This window comes from Suncus etruscus, chromosome 9 (assembly GCF_024139225.1).
Source record: "Suncus etruscus isolate mSunEtr1 chromosome 9, mSunEtr1.pri.cur, whole genome shotgun sequence".
Taxonomy (NCBI): domain Eukaryota; kingdom Metazoa; phylum Chordata; class Mammalia; order Eulipotyphla; family Soricidae; genus Suncus; species Suncus etruscus.
Genome location: NC_064856.1, coordinates 472939 through 484803, shown reverse-complemented (window position 1 = coordinate 484803; position 11865 = coordinate 472939).

The window sequence follows — 11865 nt, the reverse complement described above, 5'->3', positions numbered from 1 at the left end:
GCCCTCAGTATGAACTTGCTTGTATAATTACTAAATTACTATGTAGCCTTCTCTTAAAAAATACTCAAATTCTGTCAGACTTAAATTTTTTGCATACCCTTCTTCTAGATCTGGCATAGGCAATTCCTTCAGAGGAGGTATGTAGGCCACTAAACTGCTTATCTTCAATTTCATGGAGTTGGAAGTGACCGTGTCCTTCCTGGTGACCCACAACCAGTGCCAACCTGATAGGCATCTGAACTCCCAGGTTCCTTGCTTTGAGATAGTACATACTCAGAGGCATTACCTACTTTCCACAACCTCTAGAAGGGTAAGCCTAGAGCTCCTCTCTGCAGGACAGCCCCAATTTAAAATTTTTCCTTTAAAGGGATATGCATAGAATGTGTGATAATATGCATTTGTGGGATATTAAAAATATGATGTTAATATCCATAGATAATAGAAACAAGGGCCAGGAGGATAGTTCATGGTAGGAGCTTGCCACAAATAACAGGTAGTGCATTTAGGACAGAGAAGGGGCCGCCATCACAATAATGGCTGTAAAATTATCTCTCTGAATAAGAGCTGGGTGCTGAAAGTATATAAAATAATAGGCACGATATCCCTTCAATAGCAATATTGCAAACCACAATGTCTAAAAGGGAAAGTACGAGAGAGAAGAGAAGAGGAAAGGAGAGAAGAGAAGAGAAGAGAAGAGAAGAGAAGAGAAGAGAAGAGAAGAGAAGAGAAGAGAAGAGAAGAGAAGAGAAGGGAGAGGAAGGGAGGGGAGGAGAGGAGAATGGAGGGAAGGGGAGGGGAAGGGCAGGAAGGAGAGAGGAGGGAAGGGAAGGAAGGGAAGGTAAAGAAAGGGAAGGAAAGGAAAGAAAAAGAGAAAATACATTAGAAGAATATTTTATTTATATATTATATATTTAAATATATTTAATATATATTTTATATTACTCAATCAGGAACAACTTTGCTATTGTGTATCTCATGATGACTCAATTAAAGAATTTATTTATTTATTAAAAGACAAAAAGACTTTAAAAAACCTTCCATTCCTATTCTCTCCTGCTGCTTCCTCCTTTGAAATTTTAGAATCAATCACTTGCTCCTGGAGCAATTTGCCTGAGATACCCGAGTTTTATGACTTGCGATGCTTGTATTTCTCACTTCTACTAGAGTAACTATCCACCGGTTCTAAATTCCTAAGGCTTTTCAGTTAAGATTCACAAAAGGATGCCACCCTGGTCAGGAAGTATATCTCAGAATTAAAGGTTGTCCTGACACTTAATAACTCTGTGTGTGTGTGTGTGTGTGTGTGTGTGTGTGTGAGAGAGAGAGAGAGAGAGAGAGAGAGAGAGAGAGAGAGAGAGAGAGCATGTGTGCATAATACAGAAAGGTATGCAGGAAAGTAGAGGCTAGGAAATCTACTCTGGATATCAGATCTTGATGTGAAAGAAAGTGACAGCAGTATTGCTTCATGGTAGGAGCTTCTGATAGATTAGTGCTAGCATTCAAGCACTGGCCAGTTACTGTGTATTCAAGACTGTTTTGAAAAGGAAATAGGCTTTTCCAGTTGAAGTAATAGTCCTGCAGATAATGGAAGTGTTCTAGGAGAATTTTGTTCTAATTGTATATCTAGGGAGTCTTACCTGTTCCTGGGACTGAGAGATAATGGACAATCATATAATAAGAGGATGCTTTCCATAGCATTATACTAAGGAACACTGAGAGCCAGGATCTTGAGAGAGAAAGCCAGTTCAATCTACACAAGAATCTCAGAAGACACCAACCAGATTTTTAGGGTGAGAGAAGACATTTACCTTTGCAATCAATCCAACAAACAAAAGTGGAGTAATTTACTTTTCTCTTTGGCTTGCCCAATAAGCAATGTTTTATACTTAGAGGGATTTGCCACAGACAGAATTCAGAAATTTGTGGCACTGGTACCAGCTCATTAAATGATTCCATATAAAAAGGGAAAAAGGACACAACACTTAAGGAAATTAGAAGCCATTTAGAAAATAAATCCCCAGGGAGTCTATTAAATTTCAATGGATCCAAGATTATTATTATATTTTAACTGATTTTTTTTTCCCTCTACTTCATTGCCTAGTTAGCCCACGCTACTGAAGGAATGTTCTAATTCTTACCTATTGACAGTAAGGAAACAATTCCCCCTGAGCAGACATACAATTGTGCCTACAGACACTGGATTATTAAGCTGAGAAGCTTTTGCACCTCAAAGGAAATAGAGCCAAAGATACAAAAGCCACCCACAGAACGGGAGAAACTATTCACCCAATACCCATCAGACAAGGGACTAATATAAAAAATATACAAGATGCTGACGAACTTAATAAGAAAAAAACATAACCCCATCAAAAAATGGGGAGAATAAATGAACAGACATTTTCTCAAAGAAATACAAATGGCCAAAAGGCACATGAAAAAATGCTCCACATCACTAATCATCAGGGAGATGCAAATCAAAACTACAATGAGGTACCATCTCACACCACACAGACTGGCACACATCACAAAGAACAAGAACAATTAGTGCTGGCAGAGATGTGGGGAGAAAGGAACTCTTATTCACTGCTGGTGGGAATGCCATCTAGTTCAGTCTTTATGGAAAACAATATAGAGATTCCTCAAAAAACTGGAAATTGAGCTCCCTTTTGATCCAGCTAGTCCACTCCTAGGGATATACCCTAGGAACACAAAAATACAATACAAAAATCCCTTCCTCATACCTATATTCATTACAGCGCTATTTGCAATAGCCAGACTCTGGAAACAACCAAGATGCCCTTCAACAGATGAATGGCTAAAGAAACTGTGGAACATATATACATTGGAATATTATGCAGCCATCAGGAGAGATGAAGTCATGAAATTTTCCTATACATGGTTGTACATGGAATCTATCATGCTGAGTGAAATAAGTCAGAGGGAGAGAGAGACACACACTGAGTAGTCTCATTCATCTATGGGTTTTAAGAGCAATTAAAAACATTACTTTAATAAGGCCCAGAGACAATAAAGTTAAGGGCTGGGAGGGCCAGAAGGACCGGCTCACAATTTGAAGCTCACCAAAAGAGTGGTGAACGCTGTTAGGGACATAACTACACTAACAACTAGCATGACAATGTTAAAGAATGAGAGAAGTAGAATGCCTGTCCCAGTACAGGCAGAGGCTGGGGAGGAGGGGGTGCATTGGTGGTGGGAACGTTGCACAGGTGAAGGGTGGTATTCTGTTTATGACTGAAACCCAAATATGAATATGCTTGTAATCATGGTGCTTAAATAAAGATTTATATTAAAAAATAAACTCACAGAAGATGGATAATGCATTCGCTCACATGTTACTGCAAGATTTTTTTCTTACATGCTTCAGAAAATACTGTCATGGTTGTAATGGAGCCTCAGATTCTGAGTTTGGGGAGAGAAGACACCATGGACACTGAAACTAGGAAAGTACTGAAGGAATTGCAAAGAGTGAGTGCTGATGATTAAAGAAAGTTAAGTTATGTCTAACAACAGCCAGAGTTGAGCCACACAGCCCCTTGCCCGCACCTCATTGGTGGGAAATAGATGCTGGCCTCGTCTGGTTTCCAGGCCACTGAAAGAAACAGCTGCTCTTCTCACCACAAGAACTTTTATTAAATATTTGGTCTGAAAATGTGAAAATGATACAAACTCACATAAATCATGTCTAAATTCATTTTCACATAGATTTGTGATCCAATTAACCACTTTTATAATTTAAACATTCTTTCCAGAATGAATACTCTTTTATTGCAGCATGAATCTAGAAAAGAAGCAACTGACAAGACAACTTAACTGGTATCTATATACAATAAGGTAGTTAATTTTTCTTGAGCTCAGTTTGGAGGAAGTATCAGATTTCACCACTCATCTTCTGAAATATGACATCACATGGTGATCTCTCTGTATGTAAAACATGCAGCTGGTGATACCTACTTCAAATTCACTAGTATTCTTCCCAGGTGAGGCTCTGTTCTAAATAAGTTGTTAGTATTCTCTAGGCCTTTTACCTAAACCTTCTACATATTTAACAAACTCAATATACTATTATAATGGTCTCTAATCAGGCTCCTGATTTTAATTTCTAATTGCATGCAGTATCATTATGATACATTATTTAGAATAAATCATTTGATTCACAAAAGCATTCCTATTCTTAATGTGTCTCACTTGTTGCAAAAATATTAGATTGATTCATTAAACTATGCTTAATAGGGGCCGGGCGGTGGCGCTGGAGGTAAGGTGCCTGCCTTGCCTGCGCTAGCCTAGGACGGACCGCGGTTCGATCCCCCGGCGTCCCATACGGTCCCCCAAGAAGCCAGGAGCAACTTCTGAGCTCATAGCCAGGAGTAACCCCTGAGCGTCACAGGGTGTGGCCCAAAAACCACAAAAAAAAAAAACAAAAAACTATGCTTAATAGGTTGAGTTATATTATTAATCACGCATTGATTTAATATTAAAATAAACATTAGTAGCAAAGTCAGTGGAGCAGAAAGTTTTCTTCCTCTAATGAATGCATGTTTCTTTGAATTTTCTTTCCTCACTAAATAAAGATTTTTCGTTTTTTTTTTTTTTTTTTTTTTTTTTTTTTTTTTTTTTTTTTTTTGGTTTTGGGGCCACACCCGGCGTTGCTCAGGGGTTACTCCTGGCTGTCTGCTCAGAAATAGCTCCTGGCAGGCACGGGGGACCATATGGGACATCGGATTCGAACCAACCACCTTTGGTCCTGGATCGGCTGCTTGCAAGGCAAACGCCGCTGTGCTATCTCTCCGGGCCCATAAAGATTTTTCTTAACCCTTTTCTGCGTGTTTCTTTTTGAATGAATTCAAATTGCTTTCTGTTTTCCCTCTAGTTAATACTGTAAACTGAAACCAATATGGGTGAGTCTTTATAAAGGTATAAAGCAAACACAGGATAAATTGGCTTTACATTCCAAATATTTCTCTTATTAAAAGGCAGCCCCAAAAGGATATTGCTCAAGATTCACTTTATAATCTTTTCTCTGTGGCATTCACAAACGGATGCTTCTATTGATGCTATTTGTTAGTGCTGAGGAGGAGCAAAGGAAAAATTTAAATTATAGTTGCTTGCTCCACATCTCAGGAAGATGTCTTGGAGAAAAGTGCACATAGAAGAATAAGAACATTTAAACTTGAAATGTGCAAAGTATGGTATAGCTAGATGCATTTAACTTTGATGACATCATTCTGATTAATAATAAAAGCAAGCAAGCAAAGAGAATATGACCTGAATTAAGACCAGGATGCACTGCTATGTCCCTGAATGACTGGAAGAGGATCGAGCCACCCATAAAGAAGACAAATGGATACAGGTGAGGGCCAATGGGAATGCTGTCCTCAAAGAAAAGATTTTTCACATTTGATTAGATCTGAATGACTTCAGGCAGAAAAGAGGCTCTGAACCTGACCTAGCTCCTTTGACACCATTGAACCTCTCATTCTTACAAAAAATTCATGTGTAGCATATTTTCTGGATGTGAACAGCCAGGGACCCTCAGCAGAGCCACTGTAGGCGCAGGAGGAGGGAAAGAGCAGAACAGAACAGAGCGCCAGTAGAGGAAGGGACACAGACTGGCCTCCATCGGAAACCAGGGCAACTCCCAAGTGCAGACAGAGTCATGCCCTAAATAAAAGCAATTATTCCCACCTAGATCTACCTTTGGAAAGTGGGTTATGTGTTGGACTCCTTTCAAGATAGATCTGGAGCAAGACCAACAAGGGACCTGGGTCAGTAGAAAAGCAGACATTAGGGATAAATGCATTATCAGAAAGCAAAGTATGTGGGGAAATATATTCTCAGCACGTGGCATGCAGAGGGATAAGCAGGTATGTTTGAAGGTATGTGTGATCATATGTGTGTGTCTGAGTCTGTGCACTGGAGTAGGTACGAATTGAATGTATATGTGTGAGCTGTATATATATGTTAATTATTGTGTTAATAGTATGATACATATATGTATCTCTGCAAGAGAATGAGCATGAATGCAGCTATGTGAGTGAATGAGTTATGTGTGGGTAGATGGCAGTGAGTATTGTCTTCAGTGGAAAGAATGAGTCTTTTGACCTCTGGCCAAGGTCTGCCCACTCTATTACCTTTATTAGAATTAGCATGAGACAAATACTGTCTTTATACACAAAATAATAATTATGGGCATGTTGTTTTTACCCCCCAAACTTTCAGGATTTAAATAGTCTTGGAATGTCAGAAGTTTTCCCAAGAACAAATTTGTCAGGACAATCCTAGCTGTACCATGCTGAACGGGACACTGATAAAATAAAGATTACAATAGAATATAGTAAAAAATGGACAGACAAAAATGTGCATTTTGGGACAAAGGAAACAAGCTGGAATGTTTTGTTTCCCTAAAAGTAAATGACAGGAGAAGATGCCTCATCTTCAGTTTACATGTGGACTGGGCTATTATTGATACATGTGTGCCTCCAGCAGAGTCAACAGTTCAGGGTAAAAGGCAGCATAAACTATGGTAAAGCTCCCGAGGGAAGGGCTTCACCATGCCATCTGGATCTGGAAGAGCTGGGAATGGGCCCGACCAGACAATGGGTCCTTATCTATTTCATGACCTGGAGAATGTGCTCACTCAGGTCCTTTAATCCAAACATTTCACTGTTATCCAAATTCATAAAATCAGCCTGAGCTTAGGAAAATATGTTATGATTACAGCTCTAAAGTCCTATCACTGAAAAAGACCCTTTATCTTTCTGGATTTGTATGTCCTCTTCTGTAGAGAGTAACTAACACCTAGGGAATAGGCTGTAGAGATGGTTGAAGGGTGGAGGAGAGATGGGAAAATTCAGTCATGGTCAGGTACATTGGTCATACCGTGAATGTGAGAAATTTTCTAGGCAATGAAAGCCTAACATATAAGGGTTGTTCTGGATTAAGTAAACTTAAGGGCAAGTCCTCATCTAAGTAGGAAAGTTTTCCTTGAAAATTCAGATGTAAATAGGAAAAATCCTGTTAGAATTCATGTCTAAGCAGGATACTTTTGCCTAGGGAGAATACAGGCTTAGAAATATTTCTGATGGTCTGCAAGATAGTCTAGAAGACAATCTAGAAGAAATAGTCCTGCCCAGAAAAGGGGGTCAACCCTCTAAGCACAAGGCTACAAATCAAATGTGCAATATAACATACATCTCCATGTGCGTAGATGTGCATGTATCTTATCCTATGTCCTTCTGACTCTACCTATATATCTGATCTTTTACCATATTAATATGTACTGACTCATAAAAATTGATATGAGATGGGATGAGTGGTGATACTCAATCAGTAGGCTAGGACAGCCTTTTATTAGCTGCTGTTGGGTGCTGCAGACGTGTTTGTGTCCCTAAGCAAACTTAGTGGGTCAGATAATCCTCACTGGGAATAAGTGGGTACACAAGGGGGACGAATATGAAATATGAAATAATGATATCACACGCAGTATGTGTGGGGTCAACATATCTCTGACAGGAGTGTGACAAAATTTAATCTTTAGGAAAGGGAGTATATAAAGGGAGAAAGAGGCAGTCATATCATGAAAGGAATGCAATGTACATTTTTTATTTTAGAACAAATACACATAGCTTTTGGTGTTTTGTAACCTTAGAATAGAATAGGTTTCAGTTAGGAGTTAGAGGATAAAAGAAAGACCGAATTCTTACATATCAAAGAAGTTCCTGGCCCTACGTGTTATTGCTTATGTAAATTAAGGGATAGCTGGAATCCTGGTTTACTCCTGATAACAAATATCTTAACCTGAGGGAAATAGTATTCTAGCTAGGGGCTAAGACCCACTTCCTATGATCTGGTAATAGAAAGAGAATAACATTACAGAAAGGGATACAATAATTATACCTAGTGAAATAATCTAATTCTACACTGACCAAACCTGTTTGCAAGCAGGTATTCAAAGTGACAGGGAGAGTTTCCAAGACTAAAATCACACTGTTTTCATGATCAAGGGCAGGGAGAGAAGACTATTGTCTTGAAGATGCTATGTTTTGACTTGGCCTTAAGCCTGACAGAAAGAGAGGTAGCTGGTGAGCTTTGAGTTGCAAATATACTAAGCCAGCAGGGAACTTCTAGCAGCTTGCTTTGGTACTGAAATTCCTTTGTGAGTGTAGAAAAGCTAAAGCCGAATTTCTGTAGTAGAAAAGGAGACAAAAAATCAAATATATAAGAGTAAAGAGAAAATGTAATGTCACAGCCGTGTCAGGATTATAGCCAATAATCCACGCCAAGGGTCAATGATTGACTTCTCTGAATGGGCCTTTTGGCAGATAATTCTTGGGAGGAAAATTAGGCACTGAACCGGGAAGGCAAAAGCCACATCTGGTGCATGCTTCCTTATACAGGTGGTAACAGTTGGGCTTCTTTGCTAACCCAACAAGTCATGTTGCTGATTCATTCTTTGCCATATTTGATAGCCAGTGTTGAAAGTGCTGGCCTAACTGGCTTTGGGGGTGGTTCTCTGCTACAGTGAAAGACAGAGGTGTGAAGGCAGGCTGGGAGAGGGGGAAATCCTATTATTTGCCAAGTAAGAGAGCATGCAAATAAGAAAGGATGTTGGTGAATAGAATAGGTCTTAATTTTCTTCGAGGTGGTAAGATCCTGATGTAATCCAGTTTATCTGATAAGGATAACTGAATCTTACGGTTTCCAGACCTACAAGGTTCAGCTGGGTTAGCAACATTTGTTTTACCTTGATAAAACTGACCTAAAAAGTGTGGCTTTGAGTTGAGGCTAAAATAAAGCTTCTGGGACTGGAGAGATAGCATGGAGATAAGGCTTTTGCTTTGCATGCAGAAGGTTGGTGGTTTGAATCCTGGCATCTCATATGGTCTCCCAGAGACTTTCAGGAGAGATTTTTGAACGTAGAGCCAGGAGAAACCCCTGAGAGCTGCTGGGTGTGATCCCCCCCAAAATAAATAAATAAAATAATAAATTAATAAATAAAATAAAACTTCAAACACATCCTGTTTAATAAAAGAAAACTTACTTGTCCAGACAGAAAAATATGACTATCCATACTTTAAAACGTTTTATTTTCAAGCCAGAAAAATAGCATGGAGGTGGGGTGTTTGCCTTGCATGCAGAAGAATGGTGGTTCGAATCCTGGCATCTCACATGGTTCCTGAGACTGCCAGGAGCGATTTCTGAGCGTAGATACAGGAATAACCCTTGAATATTGCTGGGTGTGACCCCAAAACAAAAACAAAAAAAAAAGTTTTATTTTCACATTCAGCAGCGTTGGTGAAAAAGTGGGATGGATTGACTGTGGTGATTGGTCCTCTGGTGCTTTCCCTAGCACTGTGGTCTAAGTGTTATGTGTTGGGCTCCATAAATGCTTGGAGCCAAAGAAGTTAGATCAAATCACTCCATTTTATAGAAATTAATCGACAAGCTCTTTTCTGCTGAGCCTGCCTAGAAACTCCAAGGACTATTGCAAGATATCTTCGCTGTTATCTTGGCTGGATATTTGTGAATCCAGGACCCACACTCGGTAAGATGTCCTCACCCAACGAATGTGGGGCCAATTCCTGCCATGTGATTGGCTCTCACAGACTACCTGTGGTGCTGGGAATCAAATCCAGGTTGACTGTAAGGCAAATGCCCAACCAGTTGTACTATTGTTCTGGCCCCAGACCAAAATTATTTGTATTTTGGGAGACAATGAGGTTTCCACCTTTATTTAGGTAGGGGAGTCTGGAGAGAGTAGAGTAGGTAGGGAGTTTGCTTGACTGCCCTGGGTTCAATTCCTGGCATCCTATATGGCTCATGAGTCCACCAGGAGTAACCCTTAGCATTGCAATGTGTGCCCCTCCTCCCACGAAAGGGGAAGATGCTATTAGTATGAAGGACTTTGGAATGGTATGCTGAGGATGTGCTAGACCTTCACAAGTATAGTTTGGTGTTAATGAGAATTTAACACCTAACAGTTCACAGAAATCTCTGTGATAAACCAGAGCTGAGGTTAAAGTAACACCGGACCAGAAAAACCTATCTTTTTTTAAAAAGAAAAAATGTCCAGGCATTTATTCTGTCACTATTAAGAAGATAGTGTGCATATATTTTTTTTGAGAAGTGAAGCAGAAATATTTTAGTATGTCCTCTGATAACTATCTGAATAAATAACAGACTTAAATGCAAGAAATACTGCTATTCTCACAATCTAAATATTACTGATGTGAATATGCATACTATAAACATTTTCTGGTAATTATTTAAAGCTTCAAAAATAGGTCACACCTAGTGTTGGGAACCAGGTTATGAAGCTAAAACAGACTGTGCTGGGGGTAAAGTATCAAAGAGTTTGGTTTTATACCAGTACCCTATCACTTGAGAGAATTCTCTCGGCTTATAGAGCATTTGTAAGCCATCATTTTGGTGTTATAAAATGACATCATAGAGAGTCATGTGTCTCTTCCCACAAAGCACTTACTTTTATGATATATGAAGAGTTTTTCATCTCTCTTTTACATTATGATTTCTGAGGCAACAGTCTGACATGGTGCTCCAACTTTTATAGAAAGAAAATAGAGAGAGAAATGAACTGTGTCTAACAAGCAACAATTATTACCTATATGTGCACAATTTTGATTTTTGTTTTATTTTTATTTTTTGAGTCACATCCAGCTGTGTTCAAGTCTTAATTCTGGTTCTGTTCACAGAGTTATTCCTGGTAGGTTCTGGGGTGACAGCAACGTAACCTGGTTCATACTTGAAAACCAAAGCACCTTTCTTGCTCTACCTTTCTAACCCCTATTTAAAAAATTAAAAAATATGTAAAGCATTGTGGTTTACAAGTTATTTAAAGTTAAGTTTTAGACATACAATGTTTCAACATCAGTTCCACCACCTGTGTCACCCTCCTTTCTCCAATGTTCCCAGATTCCATCCTATACCTCCTCCTCCCACTCTGCCTTTTTAACAGGAACTTTTTAAGTGTTAAAACTTTGGGTCTTATCATTTTAGTGTTGTTGACTCTGGGGTTTGGATATTTAGTTCTATCCTTCCTTAACAGCACCAAATATAGCTGAATCTCCTTGACACCTGTATTCTGTTATTGCACATCTGGCTTTCTCCCCTTCCACTCATTTTATTTTTTTCTCCTCCATATACTGTGAGTCCAAGAGTGTTCTAAACAACTCCCCCATTTAAAAAGCACACATCATTAAATTTTCTCTGGAGCTATGAAAAATGATACATGCAAAATTCTGTTGACTATAGAAGCCAGGCTTAATCTTAACAAATTTTTTCTTTGTCTTTTAAAAATAAATTGAATTTTTATTCCAAATTTGTGGGGTTTTATATTATTTACACATATTATTTATCTAGATAGTATTTCCAAAAGGCAATCTATTTTGCATATTTTACTCCAAGCATATTTTATTCCCCAGGCTATATTATGTTGTCTTATCTAATTATTACTTTATTCCCTGTGCCCTTTTTCACATGAAAAAGAATAATATAGTTCTGTAATTTATATGTTCAATATGTAGAAATAGAATACTGTAGGAATTTATGAGTTCATCCTATAAGTAATTCCACCCGTTTTTACTGCAGCAGTAGCTATGGACCTTGTTGGATTCCTTGGAGCTTAAGGATAACATTCAACAGCAGAGTAGTTGTATTCCCTCTTTACCATTTACCATAAGGAATATAAACCTCATAAACTTCAGTTGTATATATATGTTTCTTTGGTTTTTGGGCCACACCCGGTGATGCTCAGGGGTTACTCTTGACTCTGCACTCAGAAATCGCTCCTGGCTTGGGGGACCATATGGGATGCTGGCAATCTAACCG